General features: G+C 51.7%; 1 long non-coding RNA gene across 1 annotated transcript; it reads right to left on the bottom strand.

Moving 5' to 3' along the window:
* Positions 1-528: 528 nt before the first annotated feature.
* LOC107279712 (uncharacterized) lies at positions 529-2,165 on the bottom strand. Its single transcript, XR_001542004.3, has 5 exons — positions 1,793-2,165; positions 1,354-1,465; positions 1,074-1,199; positions 848-965; positions 529-731 (listed from the first exon to the last, which is right to left on the bottom strand). It is a non-coding gene; the product is annotated as an uncharacterized lncRNA (long non-coding RNA).
* Positions 2,166-10,237: the final 8,072 nt, after the last annotated feature.

The following is a 10,237-nucleotide window of genomic DNA, read 5'->3' as shown; positions in this document are numbered from 1 at the left end:
GTCCTAGTTGTCCAAATGGCTAGGGAGTTATTCTTTGAAGGAAAAGTACCCCTCATTGTCTTCTATAGTTAGAAGGAAAAATGCCTCAATTGCTAATGTTATGGGTTCTGTTCCGGCTTAATACAGCAGAAACTGCGTGTAGAGACGGTTTTAGTAGCCTATAGACGCGGTTTAAACCGTCTCTACATCTACTAGAGACAATTTCAGAACCTGAAACCGTCTCAGAGGCGTTGCCATTGCTCCCGTCTCTATAAAAGAGAGACGGTTGTGCGAACCGTGACTATGAGGTAGAGACGGTCAATAGAAATGGGCAAAACCGTCTCTACATTTATTTTCCATTTTTTGTGGATATAAAAAGAAAAATCCATTATTCAAGCATTTGAGAGAGTAGACACACCTTCAACCGTCTCTAGGGAAGAAATTGTTTGACACGGGAACAGACCACAATTGTGCCATCTACAGATTCTTTTGGGCAATATCAAATACCATTACATTTCATTTAGCATCAGAAAAAAAATTACAGTTAGGGACATCAAAGAAAACACACATTTTATTCATTCAAGTGATAATTTACATCATACAATAGAACTTGTTATAGAAACAGTGTACAATTATAACTACAATTCCTCAACTAGTACAATTTCAGCTAGAGTGTCATAAACAGGCATAGCATCTCCCCATTGCTCCAGATTCGATGAACCATTCAGTTGTTTATCATCATCTTCACATACCTTTTAGACAATGAAACAGCAGTATAAAGAAACTTTATTAGTCTACAGAAAAATAAGTGGAGCAGAAAAAAACTACTAATAAAATGTTTTCGTCAAGAAAAGATTGACAAGTTTACCAACATGGGGTCGACTATTGATCATGGAAATAGTAATTCCAACGCATAGCATATGAAAATTAATGCTGTGGGTTATCTGGCCATTTGAATTGAAAATATATCACTGTTTGTGAAGAGGCTAGCAACAAAAAAAAAATTTGTGAGCAAAATATTAACAAGTACCACCCAAAGAAATGAGGCATGAACTATCTCACAGATTTAACACTATGGACGCGAAGGAGTGTACCTTTCAGTCATCAAGAATACCATGATATTTCAAGTTCAGCAGGTTCATCTTGCAGTAATGCCCCTAATAAACATTGAAGTCTGTGAACAAAATTGTCTTCTGATTATGCAATGGAACAGCAGAACACTGAAACAAAATTACTAATGATTTATCAGTACTGTCATTATTTGGTCTGCCCAAATATATATCAACATAGCATGCGCAGCATGTACAGAGTTTGTTTCTCATGAGACTAGCCATCATATATGCACAAAATTTGTTAGGAATTATTTAATCTTACCTTGTAGTTACATGGGATGCTTCAGCCATAACCAACATTCATGAGAATCAATTAACACAGATGTCAAAATAACAGAACCACAAGTTTTTCCTCTATTCTGCTAAGAGATGCCCTGCATAAAAAAATACAGATAAAGCATTCAAATTTATATTGGTGTGCTCTGTCCAGACTTCAGAAATCAATGGATTCAGTTCAGATTTCAGAAACAGTATTATCTTTTACTATTGAGAACTCAATAACATAACTGACTAGTAATATTGCTGTCGTTCGAATAATTCCTACTTCAGCAAAACAGGTTATTATAATATAGGGCACCACCTCTAATCAGAACCAATTAATCGGATCCCAAATCAAATTGTTCAGCATGGATCACAACCAATTGCAACAAATGCTCGGACCAATGTGCAGTCTCGATGGAGAGAGAAAGCAGCCCCATTACCTTGTTGAAGTAGCAGCACAGCCTCAACTAAATCGATCTGCCTCGAGGCTCCACATGGAAGATCAATCCTTTTTTGGCCCATTGAATCAGCCGATTGAAGTCTGATCCCATCCCAAATCGCCCACAAATCAGCAGATAGAACGGCGCGGCGGTGGCGACCAGTACGCCCTGGTGGCTGCAACGGAGCGCCGGCGGGCGTTTGGCGACGGCAGTGGTGGGCAGCGGCGGTGAGAGACGGTGGTGGGTGGTAGGCCATGACGGCTGGAACGGACTGTCGCTAGTGGCTGGTGACAGGGGGAAACGGCAGTGGTGGACGACGGTGGCGGCAGCAAGCGGCGGCGGTGGGCGGAACCACCTCGAGGGTTTTGGATTTGACCGCGTACGTACTCCGTTCCAAAATTAAATAGGATATAAACATTTTTTTTCTAAAAGATGTGATGGTAGTGGGGACGTGGGGTGGGGGAGTAGCCACGGTTTTAATCCCCGTCTCTTCATTTCGTAGCTACATTTGCGGGGTGTGCTCGTGGTATACGGTAGTTGAGTTCATTACAGACGGTTTGATAAATCGTAGTAAGCAGATCGTCTCTAGCTGGTTGTTTTGCTGTAGTATTAATGTTTCTTTTAGAAGAGCATTAGTTGGTCAGGATCTAATAATATGGCATAATTTGTGTGCTTTCAATGTGCATAGACGAGGATGACATTTTCAGATGGAATTTTCATCAAAATGGCCAATTTTTTGTACGATCTATGTACTTAGCTTTAATTAATAATGGTTACATTGAGAGAAATAAAATTATTTGGAAACATAAAATGCCTCTTAAGATTAAGATTTTTATGTGGTATCTCCTTAAAGGGTGTAGCGCCCGTTCCGTCGTGGCGCCTAGCGGGAAAATTATCTCTTAAAAACCCTAATTGCGAAATTTGTTTCTTTGCTTGTTGTCTAGTGTCCATGCCATCTCAAGATCTCAATCCCCGATCTATCGTCGAGTTCAATTCCGAATCCAATCCCTCCAAATCAAATTCCTCCGCAAAAGTCCATTCTGCCTCCCCCAGGGTCGATGGGCCGATTTTCCCTCGGCCCATCTTCCCCTCTCCCCCGGCCCATCTCCCTCTCCCTCTCGCTTTCCCCGGCACGCCCCCGCTCTCTCCCTCTCTCCCTCCGCTCCGCCCCGCGCCGCGCGCGCGAGCGCGCGTCGCCGCGCCGAGCGCCCCTCCCTCGCGCGCCGCGCGCGAGCGCGAGAGCCGCGCCCTGCGCCCCTCCGCTCGGCCCCGCGAGCCAGCACGCGTAAGCCGCCCGTGCCGAGCCAAGTCCTCCCTCACCGCTCCCTCGCTGCCGCTTCCCGCGCGCCGTGTTCGCGCGCGCCCACGCGGACGCCGCCCGTTGCAAGCCGTGCGCGCGTGCCGAGTGGCCGACCGCCCGGTCGCCGCCGCCGTCAGCCTCTGCACGCGCCTGTCGCCAATGTCGCCGCTCCGCTCCAAGCCGTCCCCCCGTCATCGCCGTCGTCATCGCCCGGCCCCCGCCACTCCGCGCGCAAGCCGCCAAGGGACGGAGCCGCGCCCCTCCTCCCTCTGCCGCGACGCTCCCGCTCCCCTCCCCCTTTTTTCCCGAATCGGCAAAGGGGCAAGCCCCTTTCTCCCCCTCCTTTTCCCCTTTTTCCTCCTCGCGGGCGTCATCCTCCTGCCGCCGCTTTGGCTACAAGCGCCGAGCGCCCGCTCGCGCCTTGACCGTTCAATGTCGGTTCCCCTCTCCCAAACCGACATTGCCGCCCATTTAAGCCCAAGCCCTCCCCCTCCAAACTCTCTCATTTTCGCCTCCGCGCCATTGCCGCCCTCTGTTTCGCCGTCGCCGATCGTCATCGCGCGTGTCGGAGGAGCCGGCACGAGCAAGGACGCGGAAGAAGACTTTGGCCGCGCCTTCTTCTTCCTCTTCCCCGGCCCGAGGCCGGAGAGATTACTCCCGCGCCGTCGGCCTCTCGTCACAGCGCCCCGTCCCGCACGGTAGTGCCTCCCTCCGTTCTTCCTCCTCGCTCCATCTCCTCCCCTTAGATTTCGGTAGTAGCTCGAGTAGCCTCCCCGTAGTTAGCCGGCGCCGCCCCGACCATTGCCGTCGCTCGCCGTGTGCTCGCTGCCGTCGCCGCCCTAGCTCCGTAGCACCCGCTCGTCGCCGGCCTCGCTCGGCGTAGTTCCGCCCAACCCGACGCTAGCGTCGAGTTCCCGAAGCCGCGTAGATGGTCTCACCGCCGGGAATCGGCCCCTCGTGGCCTCGTCGCCGTTTCCCTCTTCCCTCGCCGCCGGTTGCCGCCGCCGCAATCCGCCGCCGTCGAGCAACCTCCGGCGAATCCGAGCCGTTGGCTCGTCTCCCCTCGTCCCGTGCAACCGCCCGGTGTGCTCGCTTTTGCCTGTATCACCGTGGTTCGCTCCGCCGCTCGCCGCCGCCACCCGCCGTCCATTCGCGGCCGGGTCGTCGTCTACCTCCTGCCGGCCCGCGTGGCAGCCACGTAGGCGCCACGTCGGCGCCAGCTCAGCCTAGACCGGGTCGAGCCGACCCCGGTTGGTACCTCCCCGTGCGCGCGTTCCACCGCGAGCCGTGAGGCTGCGCGTGGGCCCGCCGCATCCGCGTCCACCGCGAGCCGCGCGCGTGCACCGCGTCCCAACCCCGCCCGCGCGCGTGCGCCGCGTGCTCCCTCCGCACGGTGAGTCGAGCCGCTGACAAGCGGGTCCCACCCGGGACCACGCGTGGTGAGCCCGGTCCACCGGCTCCCTCTCTCTCCTCCCTCCCGCGCGCGCGCGCTTGGGCCGTCTTGGGCCAGCCGGCCCGTTAAGCTCGGCCGAGCCGCCCTAAATCTCTTGGGCCGCACCCTAGCCGCCTGAGAAAAGTCTATATTCCCTCCCTCCTTTCTTTTCTTTTTCTTTTCCAAAAAGGATTTAATTAAATCCTTTTTCCGTTAGACCAAAAATCCGATAATCTTAGAAAGTCAATATCTTCCCAACCGTAAATCCGTTTGACTCCGTTCAACTTCCAAAATTCCTCAAATCTCGAGATCTATCTAATGGCACGCTTAGAGGTCATTAATAGGGCTTTATTTCCGCCGTTTGTTGAGTTGTCCCGTTTTGCGTGTAGTTTCAGAGCCCGAAGACCCGCAGTGCGAGGATTTCGAGGATCAAGCTCCAGATCTCGAGCAAGGCAAGCCACCTTTGAACATCTTGAGCCTATATTTGAAATCTAATTATATTGCTTGCAAAATATTATGCATTGATAGGATCGCACTTAATCTATTGTTCCGTCTGCAAGGCAGATTGGCGGACCTACCTAACTTGTTGCATTTGATCCTTCCATTGTTAATTGCTGTACCATGTCCCTTGTAACCACCCAGTTACGCCTCGATATTCGTGCACTCTGTGCGAGTATCGACGGTCGCCTTCAAACTTAAAATCTGAGTAACAACTTGGGTAAAACTGGAGTTTTACAAAAGACTTGGAAAACCCGACACCTGGGTCGGTGCTTGTGAATTAAATGAATTTCCAAAACCGCGGACTGGGAACGTACCGGGTGTACGGTTTCCCGCTCTTGCACTTAAGGACCGTTTCCTTGGAATTTCATCCGAACATAAGACAAGTACGACCACATGGGTGGAATGGGACACCCCTGGCTAAGTAACTAGCTTATCAGGGGAGCCTTGATGCCGAGAGACATGTGGATTCGCCGGGGTGGTGTCGGGGAGGACCCCTGGGCTTCCTGGCACAGTATGGTCTGGGAACTAACCTGTTGTTGGTCTGGGACCCCTCTCGTTGGCATATGGTAAACCTGTATCGGCTTTCGAAATGCCTTGTCATGAAAGCTTGGAGGTCTCCCGACGTGGCTGATCCCCACGGGCTGGGTGATCCGGGTTAGTAATGTCGTGTGGGTAAAGTGTACCCCCTCTGCAGAGGTTAACAAACTGTTCGAACAGCCATGCCCATGGTCATGGGCGGATGTGAGGTGTTTCCTAGCGTAGTTTTGTTTGACTACTGCTTGTGAAATTGCTGTTGTGAAAAGGGGTTCGATGTTTGAAAAATCAGCAGCTGACGGGATCAGCTAGGCCCGGGTGGCCGTTTGAAAAGTTGTTGGCCCGGGTGGCCGTTTGAAAAGCTGTTGGCCGGGTGCCAATCCTGTTTCAATTCTAAAGATTGATGCATTGCACATACTCCGACCGGACGAGACGCACTGTCTCATCCGAGTCGTTTGAGAAGCACTCACCTAGTCGTTTTAGAAAAGAGTTCAAATAAAATAAATTGCAAAAATAACAGCCTTTCCTTGAAGCCTGCAATAAACACTTATTTTCCCTGGCTTGCTGAGTACTCCCGTACTCACCCTTGCTCTGTATAAATAATCCCCCCCAGTTGCTGAAGAAGATGAAGCGGATCCTGCTGATGAGGAGTTCTTCCAGGAGCAAGCCGGCTACGATGAGTTTTATGGTTTCGGCCTAGTTCCCAAGTCGCGCCTGTGTTGTGTGGTCCAAGTCCTGGCTTCCGTTTCCCTTTTGTAATGCAGTTGTGAGCTCGGGATCTGTCCGCAGCCCAACATGACTGCACTTCTACTCTATAATAAAGAGACTTCTGTTGCTGTGATATTCTGTCTTCCTGTGATACCAGCACTGTTTCCTGGGACTGGTTAATTTGGAGCGTCACGGGCTAGTTCCAGTCGGAACTAGTTCGGGGCGTGACAAGAGATGGTATCAGAGCACAGGCTTGGCCCTAAGGCGAAACCCGACGTTTAGGACGACCCTATGGATACTAAGTTCAAAACTACTTGCGAAAAGCTAAGGTTTCTTTTGTTTTCTTTATTTTCAATAGTTTGTTTCTAAAATGGTTACTGATCTTTCTCCCTCTTTCAAAATTGTAGATGGCAGTGAGCGCCAGCTTCAGTTCCCACGGTTTTGGTGAGGGTCACCACGTCGCTCAGCTTCGTGACCTCGCCTGTTTCCTTGGCTTCTCGTGTCCCGAGTACACGGGGTACTCCGTGGACCGTGTTCCCCCTCACTGTGAGCTCTCTGTGTACCTTTACCCCCGTGGAGGTATACACGGAGCCGGCCTTCGTCCACACCACTTCACCGTGGCCAGGCCCACTCTCCAGATCGCGTACCAGGACCTCTCCTGGACTGCGCTTCATCGCCTGGCCCACGACTACAACCACCGTCTCGGAGGCTCCGCCTTCCGGCAGCTTCCACGCCTTCCTTCTGGCCACTCAGACGCCAGGTACCCTTGTCCGTACAGCGAGTCTCAGCTAGTGCTGACTCGCATGGTTGAGCTTTCGGAGGCTCAGGCCACTCAGCACGACCTACTCCTTGAGGCTTACCGCTCCCTTGCCCGCCGCTACGCCGCCTTGGAGGCCCGTCTGGCCGAGGAGGGTGTCACCTCAGTTGACACTATCTCCTGGGACTCAGGCCGCCTCTGCCACGCCAGCCACCTGTCCTCCCACAGCTCCCGCGGCTCTGCCCGCACTCCCAGTGGCCCGCGCTCCCCCAGCTCGCGTGCGCCGTACTCACCAGTGTACTCCCCCTACCCACACCCAGTTAGCCCTTCCTACACCCCCGGACACACCCCAGTTGCTTCCTCCCGCCGTGGCCCACGCTTTATCCGCACTGCGCGGAAGCGTGTTGTTGGTTCTTCCACCATGTTCCGTTTCCGCCACCCAGCTCCCCCACCGCCAGCGGCCCGTGCTGCTGCCGGCCCTCGACAGGTTCCGCCGGTCCCTTCGCGCCAGCCGATCGACGTTTCTTCGACTGAGGAGCCGACTACAGGAGGCAGCCAGGCCGACGAGGAGTAGAGGAGGCAGTCTTCAGCAGCCGTCCGTGTGTTAGGCCCCTTTTGTTCCGCCGCCAACTCTATTGGAGTCGTGGCGAGGTAGTGCGTGCGTGTGTTGTTGTGGGTGTTGTTTGGTAGTCTGGTTCTCCTAGGTGGTGTGCGCACAGTCAAGCTCGGCGTAGCTCTGTGACTTGTCCACACCCGTTGTATCAGGTGTTTTTATGATTTGAAAAATCCAGTTTATGCCTAGTGTGTGCTATCTGAGTTGCTATTTACTTTGCTCCTTGCCCTCCTAAGTGCTTGTCTGACTCTTACCTCGCCCTCTTCTGGGAGTTTAGATGGCTAGCCGCCCCCGCCATGCAGCCCGTGCACCAGCCCGCTTTGGTTTTGAAGATGGTAGAGTTGAGCCAGAAGAAAATCATGAGTCGGCTAATGAGCAGTCACACCACAGCAACCGTTTGCACCGTACTGTTTCCCGCAACGCAGAGGTTGAGCAACCCCGCCGCAGCAACCGCTCGCATCGCACAGTTTCCCGTGATGCAGAGATGGGACAGTCTCACTGCTCTCACCGCACTACCAGTCACAATTCTGGAGAAGAACGCCTCCCTTCCCCACCTCATGTGGAAAACAACATGCAACACATAATGGCAGTTCAGACACAAATCTTGCAAGGACTAACCACAGCCATAGCCAGTTTTCAGCATAATGCGCATGGAAATGGCCACCTTCACGTGGGCAACAATTGATCCAAGCTGACAGATTTTCTGAGGTCACGTCCGCCAGAGTTCTCTCAGACCGTCGAGCCCGTCGAGGCTGACGATTGGTTGAAAGATGTTGATAGAAAACTCAACTTAGTGCAGTGTACTCCGGTTGAGAAGACGCTCTACGCCTCTCACAAGCTAAGAGGACCTGCTGCAGATTGGTGGGAGAATTACTGCAATGCACACCCTGAACCCACTAACATTGCTTGGGATGAGTTTGCTACGGCTTTCCGTGCAGCTCATGTGCCTGAAAGCACTATTGACATGAAGAAAGAAGAATTCAACAGACTTAAGCAAGGCAACAGTAGTGTCAATGAGTACCTAAGTCAGTTCAACAAGTTAGCTCAGCACGCCCCTGAAGAAGTGGACACAGATAAGAAGAAGATCAGGAAATTCTTGAAAGGGATCGCAGTTGGAATGAGACTCCAGTTACTTGCTCATGTCTTCCCCACTTTTCAACATATGATCAACAAGGCACTTCTGCTTGAGGATGCCAGAAAAGAGGCTACCGAAGAATACAAGAAACGCAAGTCTAACCATCAGGGAAATTCTTCCCGAGGCACACCTCGCCCTCGCTACGGTCAATCCATGCAATACCACCAGTCGGTCACTCAGGCTAACCGCCAGCCAGGCTACGCCCCTCGTCCTCAGATGAACCGACCGGCACCTCAGCCACAGCAGCGTGCCCCTAGTGGCAATACTGCGCCAAACAGTGTTACCTCTTTCAAGTCACCGCAAGGACCGTCAGCAGTTCAGTGTTTCCGGTGCAACCAGATGGGTCACTATGCAAGACAGTGTCCTCAGAATCCTACCAACACCAACTCAGGGCATGCTAATGGCAGCACTGCTAGAACTCCTACTCCAGCGGCAGCTCTGTCTCGTCCTAGCTCTCAGGCAAGTGGACAAAGTTCACGTGCTTCCAACCACTTTGGTCGAGGACGTGTGAATCACATTCAAGCTGAAACCGCTCAGGATGCTCCAGACGTTGTGATGGGTATGTTCTCTGTCAACTCCGTACCCGCAATAGTTCTGTTTGATTCAGGAGCTTCTCATTCTTTCATATCGCAAGCTTTTGTGAAACGAAATGGTTGGAAAACCCAAAATTTGCGTGTACCGATGATAGTACATTCCCCTGGGAGGAATATAAGGGCAACTCAAATATGCCCGGAAGTTAACCTTAGAATTGAGGAAGTTGACTTCCTAGCCAAACCGATAGTCCTAGACTCGCAAAGCATGGACATCATCCTAGGGATGGATTGGTTGGCTAAGCATAAAGGACAGATAGATTGTGCCGAAAAGTCCATCACCTTGCAAGGACCTGGAGGAAAGCAAGTCCGCTTTACCCCTAACACTCCTACCGCAAATCGGTCTATTCTAACCAGTTTACAAGTCACCTCCTTGGAGTCGGTGCCCGTAGTCTGTGAATATCCCGACGTATTTCCGGAAGAATTAACGAGAATGCCACCAGACCGAGAGATTGAATTCGCCATAGAACTGGCGCCAGGCACCGCACCAATTGCAAAAAGACCCTACCGAATGGCAGCTAATGAGTTAGCAGAAGTTAAGAGACAAATCGAAGAGCTGGAAAGTAAAGGTTATGTGCGACCTAGCTCATCCACTTGGGGAGCCCCAGTGCTTCTGGTTAAGAAAAAGGATGGCTCTGAGAGAATGGTAATCGACTATAGAGCCCTAAATGAAGTAACTATAAAGAACAAGTACCCGTTGCCACGGATTGACGATTTATTCGATCAACTTAAAGGAGCAAGAGTTTTCTCAAAAATTGACTTGAGGTCAGGTTACCACCAACTGAAAATTAGATCTGCAGATATCCCGAAGACCGCTTTCTCAACGTGTTATGGTCTATATGAGTTCACAGTTATGTCCTTCGGACTCACCAATG

Source organism: Oryza sativa, chromosome 12 (assembly GCF_034140825.1).
Source record: "Oryza sativa Japonica Group chromosome 12, ASM3414082v1".
NCBI lineage: Eukaryota > Viridiplantae > Streptophyta > Magnoliopsida > Poales > Poaceae > Oryza > Oryza sativa.
Note: the sequence above shows the minus strand (reverse complement) of the source record. Positions and strands in the feature narration are given on the sequence as shown.